General features: G+C 41.0%; 1 protein-coding gene across 50 annotated transcripts in view; it reads left to right on the plus strand.

Moving 5' to 3' along the window:
• The window catches only part of MBNL1 (muscleblind like splicing regulator 1), a 184958-nt gene that overhangs the window by 80991 nt on the left and 90416 nt on the right, over nucleotides 1–13551 (plus strand). For 5 of the 50 annotated variants that reach the window (XM_083739705.1, XM_083739708.1, XM_083739712.1 and 2 more), the window contains exon 1: nucleotides 3402–3484. The exons of 43 other annotated variants lie outside the window; for them this stretch is intronic. The gene's annotated coding sequence lies outside the window, so the exon portion shown is untranslated. Of the gene's footprint in view, nucleotides 1–3396; nucleotides 3485–13551 lie in introns of those variants that run through there. 2 more of the 50 variants (XM_083739697.1, XM_083739723.1) reach the window with 2 other exon arrangements.

Below are 13551 nucleotides of genomic sequence, written 5' to 3' on the forward strand. Positions count from 1 at the left end.
TAAAGGGACCCCTGACCAGTCGTGGCTGACTCTGGGGTTGCGGCGCTCATCTCGCTTTACTGGCCGAGGGAGCTGGCGTACAGCTTCCGGGTCATGTGGCCAGCATGACTAAGCCACTTCTGGCGAACCAGAGCAGGGCACGGAATTGCCATAACTAACTTAGTTGGTCTCTAAAGTGCTACTGGAAGGAGTTTTTCATAATTAAATAGGGCATTCTTACCAGTTTGGAGAAAATCAGCAGGGAGGATATGGGATGAATTTCCCTTGGAAAGGAATTCCATAGCATAGAACCCATGTAGAGAGCATGCATAGGCAGTGGTCATCATCCCTGACCATTGCTCATGCATCCTGAGGCTGATGGGAGTTGGAGTCCAGGAACACCAGAAGGACTACAGCTTCCCCATATCTGGCACAATGGATCCATTTGAGAAGGATGAGATAATTTAGAAGCATGTTTTGTTGGAGGACTAACCTCTTTCTATATATAGAAGCTTGTATGCCAAAGGAATTGAGATATTAATTAAGATCTCACTGATATCTGATTAATCTTTGGAAAGGGATTCTCTATTTCCATGCCTATTAATGTTTGTGAGGGTGGCATTTGTAACTGTCACAGAAATAAGCCCATTCCCCACTCAATTGCAGGCTAATCAAAGGTTAAGTATTTATTCATTTATTTATTTCACTTAGCATTTTGATCTGCTTCAAAACATCATATTAATTTCGTCAAACGCTTCCTTGTGTCCTTTTAGAAAATTAAATGAATTAGGGAGAAGAAAAAATTGGAATGAATGATTAATTGGGGATTTTTAGAGTGGTTTGGGGAATTTTTTCTGTTGAGATCAGTCCATCTCGTTTATTATTTTCTTATGGACACACTTCCTCAAGTTTTGTTTTATTGTTTATGTACTCTTTGGGCTCTGTGGCTTCATATCATATTCCAGCCAGATATCCATTTTAACTTTAATATGGTCACCATCCCATTGAGTTCATAATCTCTTTTTTCAAGCACTGTGGCTGCCAATCCCTCCGATTTGTTTAAAGTACAGTAGTCTCCCTTCCTACTTCTGTCTCACAAAAGAACACACTCTTTATTTTTTGTTTCTTCCAGAACTGACTAAGCTTCCTGTTATTCCACTCCGTCAGATTTTCCCCCAATATTCTTTTCATGTTGAGTCGGATTTGTTTGCCAGCAGATTTCTTCAGAGTTTCCCTGCTATTTCTCCTTTGTATTTCTGCAAGCCTCTTCCATCAGTTAATTTTTATTGGTAGCAGACTTTGCGTCCACCCATGTGTGATTTAGCTGAAGTGATTTCTCTACGTCTTCAGCTGAAACCATTTTTCTATATAAATTCAGTCTGCAGAAGGGGGGGGGGGCACTGAGGGGAAAAAATATCAAACGCCCAGTCCCCTGAAGAGATTATTAAACTTTGGAAGTTAATACCTCATATATATCATTTTCACAGTTTTATATACTCTTTCTGTTTGTGTATCATGCAAAAATGGCTCCGGTGGGACAATGGAGCATAGACTCAGAACTGCTTGAAAAGTATCCCCCATTCTTTTGCGCTTATCAAGGACAAGCACATATGTTCCAAACCAGTGCTATTTTTTTCTAGAAAAAGAGGTGTAGGAAGTCACCATGAACACCTCTTTCATTCTCCTAGAATGGCAATGGCAATCACCTCAGAGGTGATGGATCTGAGTTCCGGCCAGTTCCGGCTGAAAAAAAAGTCCTACTCCAAACACAAATAGGGCAAGTGCTACATGGATGTATGGGATAGCAGGGTGTATAGTTGGTAGAAACTACCCATGGCACTTATAACATGCTTTTTTAATCAGAAATGGACACACTTCCTTCAGAGGCAGAGCTAGCTGCTCCGGCACACAGATCGGCTCACATGTGGTGCACCTGGGGGCATGGCGTGCCGCTCATGGCGGTGGTATGGTGAGCATCCCACGAGGGCGGACCACACCCCCTATGCCCCCTTCCTCCTCCAGTGACTTCCTTTCCCTAATATTAAGGTAAAGGGAACCCTGACCATTAGGTCCAGTCGTGACCGACTCTGGGGTTGCGGCGCTCATCTCGCTTTATTGGCCGAGGGAGCCGGCGTACAGCTTCCGGGTCATGTGGCCAGCATGACAAAGCCACTTCTGGCAAACCAGACCCTAATGTTACTAGTGTTAATTCACATTCCCTCGGCCTTCCAGATAGTGTTGAACTGCAACTCCCATCATCCTTGACCCTTGACTATGCTGGCTGGGAGTTGATGGGAGTTGGAGGCCAACAACAACAACTGGAAGGCCCCACCCACGACTAAACTATGGCTTGGAATTACACCTACCTCAGCTAATATTTTCCAAAAACACCCTTAAGAATGGGTATGCTGTCTTTGCACAAAATTACACAAATAGCATGGTAATGAGCACAGTTTGTCTGCTGCTTCTAGCCTGCCATCTACAGTATTGGGATTTTTGTTGTTGTTTGCGTTTTAGTGGAAGTGAGTCGTGTGAAAAAGCACAGAGATTGATTTGATAGCTATACTTGGCTCTTAGTGACCTATATTTCTTCTCTGCGTGTTGACCAAGGGGATAAAAAAGTGACCCATTTCTTCATAATTTATATTTATTTTTAGAGAGGCCCTTGCTAACTACCTAGCTGAGCAGCAATGTCAGGGGGATAATATAACATCAGCGTAAACAAGTTATTTTTGCATGCTAAGGGTGACCATGCAGAAGTGACTCACAGGTCTGCTTTGATGCTTATGACCTAAGCAGTCATTCCCAAGACTTAAAAATAACTTGAGTTTTATAGCACACTCTGCGGAGTAGTGTGTATGTATTACAAGATAGTGTTCACCACCATTTGCCTTTTTGCAAATCTAACCGAAGACTGCCTTAAGCGACTCTTGTGAAACAAAATATGTTGGGTCCAATTTATTCATAATATGGGCCGGGGAAGGTGCATTTGCCTGTGTAAACAAGGCATCTGTTCTGCTTACGTTTAAAAGCATGTACCACGTGTGCCCTTGATACATGACCGATGTGCTAATGCTACATGCATACAGCGCATTGCCTTTGCTGTTCATTTAAATGCAATTTGCTCTTCTTCAAGGGAGTTCAGCCAGTGTAGAAGAAATGTGGGTTTGCAGGCTTCTGCCATCAACCTTTCGGGACAGCAAAGAGCGTAGGCATAAGCGTAGAAGAAGCAATGGTGGTTGCAATTTGTCTGTAAATATACAAATACTGTAGCTTTTATCAGTGTGCATAGTAACCAAGAATGCTTTGGCAAGCCTTCTGCGTGCAAGGAGCCCCCTCTATTGAGTTTGCTGCTGCTGTTGCTGCCTATCCTCTGGCTGACCAAGGAAAAGCTGCTGACCTGGGCATCCTTTGCAGCTGGCTGTACGGAAGAGAGTCAAGACATGAGTTACGACTGTCTTCTGGATTTTTACCAGAGCAAGGAGCCTTGTCCTCCCTGTCAAAGGTAAGGGATGAAGCTGGCTGGTTGGAAGAACTGGTTGGAAGAAAAGAACTTAAATAAGCCTTGGTTTAAAAGAATATTAAGTGCTGATTTATTTGAACAACTTTTACATATTCATCAGCAGACAAATTGAAGTCACGGCACCACCACATCTGCAATATCTTTTTATTTAATGCATTTCTTTGACATTGAATGCTGTTTGTTTGTTTTTTAATGAGTGTTTGGTTTAAAATTAGTCGTTCCGACTTTGAAAGCTGCTTTGGGTTGTTGTTTTTCTGCACAAAGTTTCTGTCTGTATACAACCAAGTGAAAATGCTTGATTTATAATCTTGCTTTTATTCTATATATAATAGTAAAATAATATTAATAATGATCTAACTCTTTCAAAGGCAAGAGGTAGATTGCAACTGTTCCTACACCATGAGAATGCTGTTAGATTGGGTTGCCGCTGCCACTTCCAAGAGCAATTTACAATAACCTGAAATACTGGAATTTAGGAATAAATAAACCTTAGTGTGTTTAGGTGACACAGGGCCAACTCTCAGTGACTACAGCATTTCACCATTAACTTCTCACCATTAACTGCAGCTCAGTTTACTGTAAGATTCAAGGTGAGGGTCTTTGGCACAATCTGATACATTGACAGATTCTCATATCTGGTCAAATCATCTTTTCCTCAATGAAGGAAAGCACCAAGGCTGGTATCATATCTAGTGAAAAGGACCATGATACCCTCCTGTATTGGTACAAAACCATTTTTTACAGGATTCTGTGTGCAGCATCTGGTATAGAAAGGCAAGTGTGTGCTAGTATCCTTCAGCCACAAAGTCTTAAGTTGGAACGGCTGCAGGTTTCTGAAGCACAACACCGTAGGATGAGTGTGCACCCAATAAAAGGGAATGAAGGCCACCTCATAGTCTTGCCTTTCTCCATCCTCATTTCATTAAAATCAGGAAAAGCTACATAGAGTCGTGCTTCAGACTTCTGTTGACATTGCTGCACTCGGAGCAAGACTTCTCAAACCCAGCTACTAGGACGCATTCATATAATTTCCGTGACCTCTCCCCCTCCTACTTTTCCATATGCTTAATATGCATATCCCACAGGTTTCCAATGGTAGATTGCCATCAGAGTGCAGATTTACACCATAATGCTTGGTGGCTGGTGAATGGTATTCTGTAGTGTAATTTTGGGCATAGGTCTCTGTGTTCATTGGGGATTCCTTCCAGGGAAGGGTGTAAAGCATCTTGGTGCTTTCCAGATGTTATGGACTACAACTCCTTGGCCGGGGCTGATGGGAGATGTAGTCTAGAACAATGGGAGAGCGCCTGGTTAGAGAAGCCTTCTGTAATACTTTGCAGGCATGCACTGCAACGATATGTTTCTTAGCTTGGAAGTAAGTCCCACTGTATCCGATGACATTTACTCTCTAGCTTTGTTTTTAGGATTCCAGGCTTAAGTAACATTATTTGTACACAGTTTTCTGGTGGTAATATGATTGCAGTTTTCTGCTAAGAAATTCTTCCTTCCCTGATGATGTCTCAGAACGCAGAAGTAGTTGCATGTTTTGAGCTAGCTTTCCTCAACTTTCTTGGAAAGGGGAAAGGGGGTAAAAATTGGGAGAGATCTACTGCTGAATTGAAAGAAGACAGCAAAAATGACCAACAACCTTTGCACAGTGGAACCTCAGGTTACAAATGTGCTCCGTGCGGGAGGCACGTTCGCAACCCGCAGCGTTTGCAACCCGGAGCACACGCGGGTGATGCGCTTCTGTGCATGTGCGAGTGCTGAAATCTGGAAGTAACCTTTTTCGGTACTTCAGGGTTTGGCGCATCTGTAACCCGAAAACTCGCAACCTGCAGCGATTGCAACCCGAGGTATGACTGTGTTCCGACATGGAATCAGCCAAGAGCTTGTTTCTTTTAGTGTTTTTACTTTTGTATGTTTTAAAGTGTGGTTGTCATTTTTTCTTTATTTTCTTGTTTTATATTTTTGAAAGCTGCTTTGAGGGTTTGTTTGTTTTACAATCGAGTAGGTAAAATAAACATTAAATAAATAAAATAAATTTAAAACCTTAAAGCAAAGATGGCCATGGATGGGGCTGCTGTGCATTTTCTCTAAAGTCAGGTGCTTTGTCAGCTATCCTATTGGCATTGCCATTTCTGTTATGAAATAAAATTAGAATTAAGGCTTTTTAAAAAAGAATATTAAAATAGGCAGATAATTTGCAGCCTGGAAAAAAATTAATTTCTCTAGCGTTTCTCAGTTGGGGTACTTCAGGAAAACTTAACTACAGTGGTACCTCGGGTTACAGACTCCGTCAACCCAGAAATAGTACCTCAGGTTAAGAACTTTGCTTCAGGATGAGGACAGAAATCGTGTGGCAGCAGCGGGAGACCCCATAAGCTAAAGTGGTACCTCAGGTTAAGAACAGTTTTAGGTTAAGAATGGGCCTCCAGAACGAACCAGAGGTACCACTGTATTGTTATAAATCAGAATAACATAGAAGCGATCTTGATCTCCAAGTCTGAAGTTTTCTTATTTTATTTTATTTTTTCATGTGTGTTTGAAAATTAACACTGGGCAAGAAAAAGGGTACACAACTGAAAGCTTTTCTGTACCTAAATGCAGATAAAGCATAAATAACTGGTCATGGGGGCAGCATTTAAAGTTTAGTTTCATTTGGATGGCTGCTTATTCGGGGCACTATCTAGTGAAAGTTTCAGTACCATTAAATCCTGTTGATTTTAGTCTGTGCCTAAAGCTGCCCTATTGAAATAAATGAAACAGGCTCCAATTCTAGACACAAGGTTCCTGGGGGTAAAATCTCATTAAAATATATAGAAATTGTGTTATTTTAGAATATCCTTAGGCATATTTACCCATATGCCATTGTGTTCAGTGGTGCCTGTCCCAGGCAAGTGTGTGTAGGATTGCAGCCTTGATAGCTTTTGAAACTTTCAGTTTTTGAAATTTTCTGTTAAAATTCCAAGGTGCCATCCAGCCAAACCAATATGAATGCTTAAGTCTCTTTGATTTAAGCAGCGGATATGAAAACACAGGCTCTGCTCTCCTGTTGAAATCGCTGGCAATTTAAAAGGGCCCAACACCCCTATGTTTCCATGGGGGGAAGTAGAATAAAAAATGCTCATTTAAATTGTTCTTTTTCGCATGAGACAGAACAGTCGAGACAATGTGCATAATAACAATTTTGCACAAATTATTTCTTCCAGAAATTGCAATGGGCTAAAAAAAAGAGTTGAGGTTTGTAGCCTACTGTTGACTTGTACCAGCAGTGAATTTGCTCCTCCAAATGTTTCATGGACCTTAAGGGCTTATAGATGTGGCTGTGTTATGTGAATTATAAATCTTGTGTCATTTTTACTGGGTGAACGGAAATGGCTATAATGAACTAAGTAAGCTACCATAAAAGTTAGCTTTTTTTGCAGGGGCGGGGTGTTGTATTACTGAAAAATACAGAGCACAAATATGCTTTATAGCATGTTCAGTGTAAGAATATATATTTCCATGGCTCTACATCTATGAATGTTATTTACTTGGCTTTTCCTGCAGACACAGAAGCACTGATTTTCTTCCACACCATGCCTGAGATAGTGCCTGTTGGTCCCCTGATGTTCTGTTTCCTACATAGCTGCTGCTTTCAATTTACTTTGGCAATATACTGTGTGTGACTTATAGTTAGGTAGCAACCTTTGGTTGTTATTGAAGCAATATGTTTTCGGTTCAGAAAGTTGGCTTTATTGCACAATTCCTAACAGATGTGCATTTCCAGACATCTGGTCGGAGTTTGTTTTACAACCCAGTCATAACCCCCCCCCCAAAAAAAAAATCCCAAAACAAAAACCAGGACCATAATCCAACAAAGGGTTAAGCAAGCTTCAAGCACACTTATAACTCTGTGTTGGATTGGGGCCAGTTGGTTATATTCTGGTGATGCTGAAGTATACAATGTTCTCATTACCCCCATGGCATCCAAAACATATTATACATTAAATAAAAATAGTCTCTTTAAAGAGCTGCTTTTGGCAAATCCAGTGGGGTCCAGTGGGGTTTTTTATTTTTGAATTGCAGACCTCCAAAAGATCAGAAAAGAGTACTGGTAACTACTTGTAGAGAAACATGAGCCAAAAGCCTTCTTGGGTGTGTACAATTAGTTGTATAATTCTCTGGATTCTGGCTTAAATAAAGAAATAAATCAGTAGACTCCTACGACATTGTGAAGTTATGCAGAATTGTGTGTTTTTTATTGTTAAAACTTTCCTTTTGTCAAAATCCCATTCAAAAACCACTTTAATTTCCAAGACTTTAGGAAGGGTTTATTATTATTATTATTATTATTATTATTATTATTATTATTATTATTATTAAATATTTAATACTAGCACCATTCCCGCAAGTTCAGAAATTACCAGGATGTAGTGCTGATTGAAAGGCGGGATGAGCCCAGTTCAAATTTACTTCAGCAATGCAGTGGCCTCAAGGAAACTGCTGTTTTCTCAGCCTTGAATTTGCCTTAAGACAGGAATGGGGAGCCTGTGGCCCCCAGATATTGCTGGTGGACCACAACCCCCATCATCCTTGACCATTGATTGGGCTGGCTGGCATGGGGGGTTGATGGGAGTTGGAGTCCAGCCACAGTTGGAGGGCCTCTTGTTTTCCTATCCTTGCTTTACAAGGATAATAATACTAGACTGCCTTATAAAAGATTGCTGAGATTATGATTATTCGTGTGAAAGCATACTTCAAATACTTAAGTGTACTATGCAAATGCTAAATGCTATTATTTTCCCATTTTTTCGTTCCAGTGCTCACTCAGGTATCCAATATCTCCTTTCTTGAAGGAGTGCCAATTGTTCCTTGGTTATTGGGAAATCGAAAGAATGACAGCTTTTTGAATTACCTGTAATAGGAACGACAGCACATGCATTCTTTCCAAGTTTTGCTGCGGGCTCTTTTGAATAATTCTCGCAGCTGTTATTAAGAGGGGGCACTATGAATTTCCAGGCATGTTTTTTGCTTCCAAGGCTAGGTTTTGGGTTTTTACTGTTGTCGCTGAGAAAAAATATATTTGAGTGAGGCTAATTGTCTGATAGCCCTTGGTGTTGGAGGTAAAAATTGAAAATGCCATCAGAATCTAAATCTCCCAAGACATTAAAGTTTGCAAATGACCTGAGTTGTCTATTACGTGGATCGTGGTGATGGGCTCAGATGTTACCTATTCCCAGTACATTAGTTATCTTCCTGACAGGAAGAAGTGCATCTAAAAGAAGAGTGTGTGTAGGAGAGCCTATTTTATGAAAAGGAAACAGGTTGGGCAGGGGGCAAGTGGTCAGTGTGGGGTTCTGTGGGGACAAGCAACTGACATACGCTTGCAATGATATCAATGACAGAAACCCATTTCAGACATTGAAACTCCAATGCAGAACAGCACCTGAGCAGAAAGCACAGTTGGACCTCGTAGTGGATCTCCAGCATCAGCACAAACAACCGAGCTGTCTACAGGGATGGATATTTTCCATGTGACCTGTAGCCATAATCGGGTAGAATAACAAGTTGTGCAGAAGTCTTTGGCATTGTAGCTGTATGTCCGCAGTAATGCTATGGATGTCTGGCCAGTGATGGTGCTGTGTTCCTTGGTATAGCCAGTTGCTCTTCCTGTGTTGCTGCATGTGGGAGCTCTGATGCATGGAGGCAATGAAGAACTAGGATCAACTCAAGCTGGGGAAGAAAAGTGGCCTATAAAATTTATAATAAATAGAATTAAATACCAGGTTGGAACTATTAGTTCGTCTGGAGACCAGTGTTAACTGGTAATGGTTCTGTAAGGTCTTAGGCAGAGGAGGACCTTGCATGTCATCTCAAACAGATACTTTTGGCTGAAGATGTCAGGGACTGAATTCTGGACCTGGCGAGTATTCAAAGCATGTTGAGTTAAAGCCATTCCTCAGTGTAGATTAACTGTACACACCCACTCAACTCTCTCTCTCTTTCTCCGAGGGTAATATAGATTGTGTCCCTCACATTTATGTCTCCTTTCAGCTCCTTTCCGTTGAAAATACTTACAACAGAGTTTTGTTCTCTTGCAAGATGGTAATTTGACCTGGTTGCAGGTCCAAAAGTCAGCAGTAGGGGCAGAAGAGAGGAGGTTCAGAGAGCCATGGCTTTACAGCATCGTACTTTGAGCAGATGAGAAAAGAATAATGCAATTTCAGTGGAGCAATTTCAGACCACCTTATAGTGTGAAGCCATGCCAGATCAAAGCCCTAGCATTACACTCTGTAAGCTTAGGGCTGCCACTGCAGTTATGTAGCTGATAAAAGTGATTATTTTGGCCGTCTCCCGTTGATGCATGTTAAATTGTATACTTTCACCTCTCAACAAGACCCTACCTTTACAGAAGGGAACAATTGATCCTTCTAGCTGAGAACTACCATCTGCATTGAGCAATGTTGTGGCGTAACTGTTCGGATGAGAAGGATTTTTGTGTGTGCGTGAATTCTAAAAGAGAATGCAATGTATTCTTCTGCCTAGTGTTCAAGAAATTCACACAGCGCTTTGGCCCATGCTTTAGGATCTGAACCTGGCAATATATTCTTGAGCTTAATTAAATTTATTCAATCAATTCTATTAAAAATTAAAATGTGTGGTTTGTGCATGGCGTCTCCGTAACCAATTGTAATAATTGTTATTCTTCCTTTATTCATTACTTTTACCGAGAATGGTTTCATTACAACTTATAGCAAAAATATAGTACGAATACAACATACAGGTTTAAAATAAAGTAAACAAAACTAAAAGTGATCCCACACTAGGTCTCTTCCCACCCCATTGTTCTAAAATCTCCCAAGAAATCATGAGCATCTTCTGATTCATATATAGCAAAACGTGTGCATTAGTAGTCCTTAGTTATATTTTAAAAGGCATAAATAAATAACTACGAATAATTCTAGGACATTTAGTTCATTGTATTTTTTTTTTGTCTGTGAAAAGTTAAAACTGTCTTGTCACCCCTTCTGCCGTTGCTCTCCCCTTCCTCTGTTTCATCCCTGTGTATATTTTTAGATCGGAAGCCTCTTGGGGCAGGGACCTGTCAAACCTGCTCTCTGTAAAGCACCATGTATATTAATAGCACTGTAGAAATCATAATGATCTCCTGTGCATGCCCTCTCCCAAAGCACAAAGCTAAACCGGACCCTAACAAAATTTGCACGGTGCTCAGAACTATAGGTTTGTTCATTCAGTGGAAAGACTAGGTTGATGACATCCTTTCCATTGTGATACAGTGGTACCTCGGGTTACATACGCTTCAGGCTACAGACTCCGCTAACCCAGAAATAGTACCTTGGGTTAAGAACTTTGCTTCAGGATGAGAACAGAAATTGTGCTCTGGTGGCGCGGCGGCAGCGGGAAGCCCCATTATCTAAAGTGGTGCTTTAGGTTAAGAACGGACCTCTGTGTGGAAAATGTGGCGTAGCTAATTGGATTGGACCCCAATTAGGCGCAGCTGCTTGAATGGAAGCCCGGCCCACTTCCGTCTGATGCTTCTGCTCCCGGTCCTCCGACCTCCGTCAGCCACAGTTTCAGAGTTTACCCGCAGCATGCTGTTGCTCCCCGGTGTTAAGCAGATCAAACACACTTAGGCGTCAGTGTGTTTATAACTCAGTCTTTATTCAAGCAGTTAAACAATTACAGAGCTTTCCTGGGCTCAGAGCGCACATTTTGCTTCTGTCTCTTTCGGAAGCAGAGACAAACAGGCAGTGAGAAAAGCCACTCCTTCCTTCTATTCTAGTCACGCCTCAGGAATGGAGAGACGTCACTCAGAACTCCTTAACCCTGTGAGTTCTGAAACTAGCCACACTCTGGAATGAATTAAGTACTTAACCCAAGGTACCACTGTATAGCCCATTCAGGGACCAAGGATCTCCAGGGTAAGGGGTAGGCGGTAGGCAAAGTGATATTGTTGGACTCTCAGCTCCAGCCAATGCAACCTAGTGGTCAAGGATGATGGGAGTTGCAGCCCATCAACATAAGGAAGGCACCATGTTGGCTGCCCCTGCTGTAGGCCATGTGCTATTAGTATGTATAGTGTGGTAGAACAGGCGTTCATCACATTCATGGGTGATCCCCAAAATAAACAAAGGCTAGAATAACAGCTTAGGCTATGTGGAACTCCATGAACTCCACAAAGAGGGTTCTCCAAATTGGGTTGGAGCTTTTGCTAGGACCATGTTCCAGAACAAACCCTTTTGGATGGCTTTGGAATATAGCACATTGATATATGTCAGCTAAAAATTTACTACGTGAGTAACATAAAGGCAAGCATATAAAGTGCCAGGATGGTATTTAATGTTCCATAAAAATAAAATAAAAAACCTAGTGTGAGAGAACTTTTGAATAATCTGATGATATACCTGACTTACTGCACTGCTGAGTACAATGAATTGATGCTATCAAATGCTGAGCAAGTATTACAAACCCTAGCTGCAAAGCAATAATAAGAGAACTTTGCATTGCTTACCAGGCGATCCCTGGCTTGGCATTTTGAAGTCCCTTTCGTAATCAATATTTTTTCTGTGGTCCCTGCGTCGAAAGGCATTGTGTGGGCCAATGAATCTGGCCATTCTCACAAATAAGGATAACCACGCATCTTACTAAGCTATCTAGAGGCAACATAACTGAACGCCCAAAAAAGCATTAGCACCTTATCTGGGAGCAGGGATTTTGAACATTAACAGAGAATGAGCATGCATAGACTGCAGTGTTGCATGTTAATCAAACCCAACAAAGAAAGACCCTGAGTTGGAAATTATGTGCTTCCGATGTGTAGATCATACACATATGAGTCTTCAGCCAACAACAGCTTATCATTGCTCTTAATTTACTGCCCATACATATAGTGATTTATTTATCTATGTAGATATAGATATGCAATTTTTGTTGTTGATGAGTAGGCGTGTTCAGATATTCACTTTGCACATTTAATTCACTTATTGTGAACATGCATTTCTTTTACTAGTCCTTCCCTACTAGCAACATCCTTTGTGCTTCATTAAAAGAGTTTCAGACCCATAAATGTGTTATGGCAAGAACAATTGAAAAATGAGTATCTGCTTACATTGTCTTTTGTTCAGCTCTTTTGGAGCTTCGGGATACAAACTACAGATGATTACAGAGTATTATCCAAAAAACTGATTTCAAGTCACTCTTTTTTTACGCACAAAAAGCATTTCACAGACCTACTAGAAAGATAGCCAAACACAGCTGTGAGGTTTGTTACAACACAGACGTCTGTTGAAACAACATAGTTAATAAGATGCAAACTGCAAAGAAGGAAATTAATTTTGTATAGTTAAAAAAAAAGACAGTTTATGCTAAAAAGTCTATTTGGCACATTAAATTATTACAATATATTTATTTGCCCTTTTTGTCATTAACATATTCCAGGACTAATTATTTAATCAATTCATTCCAGGCTACAAGGAGCAGCACATTTTGCTACTGTAATGACCTTACAGTGTATTCGTATTTTGTTGGCACTGTTTCACAGAGCTGAATTTTTGAGTTTAAAGTGCTCCATTTTAGCAAGGAATACCTAAAAGGACAGCGAATGTTCTGTTTTGTTTTTGGGCTTGTGAATGTTGGTTTTGCAGTATCTCAGATTAGAGACAGCCATTTTTAAATTCCGCCATAATCCATACCTATGTGGCTATGATCTGCTTTGGCTGCTTGTTAGGTTAAAAACCACGACCCCAGTCTAGCAGCTTTGATGCTGAATGCTAAGTTGCTCAAACACCCTGTACAGATATTGTTCAGGATTTCATACGTGCGTATTATCAGCCACGCGTCACGAGTCACATTCCCATTGCCATCTATGGAATTTTGGAATTTTTTTTTTGCAGTGGGACCCAGCCCCAATTTTACTGGCAGTTTTCTGGATTTCAGATCATATCTGGCAGCTGTGTGAGGAGAAGACCCCTGTGCAACATTGCAGTGCTCAGTATGCGCATGCGCATGTAATAGATCTTGTAACACAAATATAGAAGGGTTGT

This window comes from Podarcis gaigeae (assembly GCF_964106915.1).
Source record: "Podarcis gaigeae genome assembly, chromosome: 5".
Classification (NCBI taxonomy): Eukaryota; Metazoa; Chordata; class Lepidosauria; order Squamata; family Lacertidae; genus Podarcis; species Podarcis gaigeae.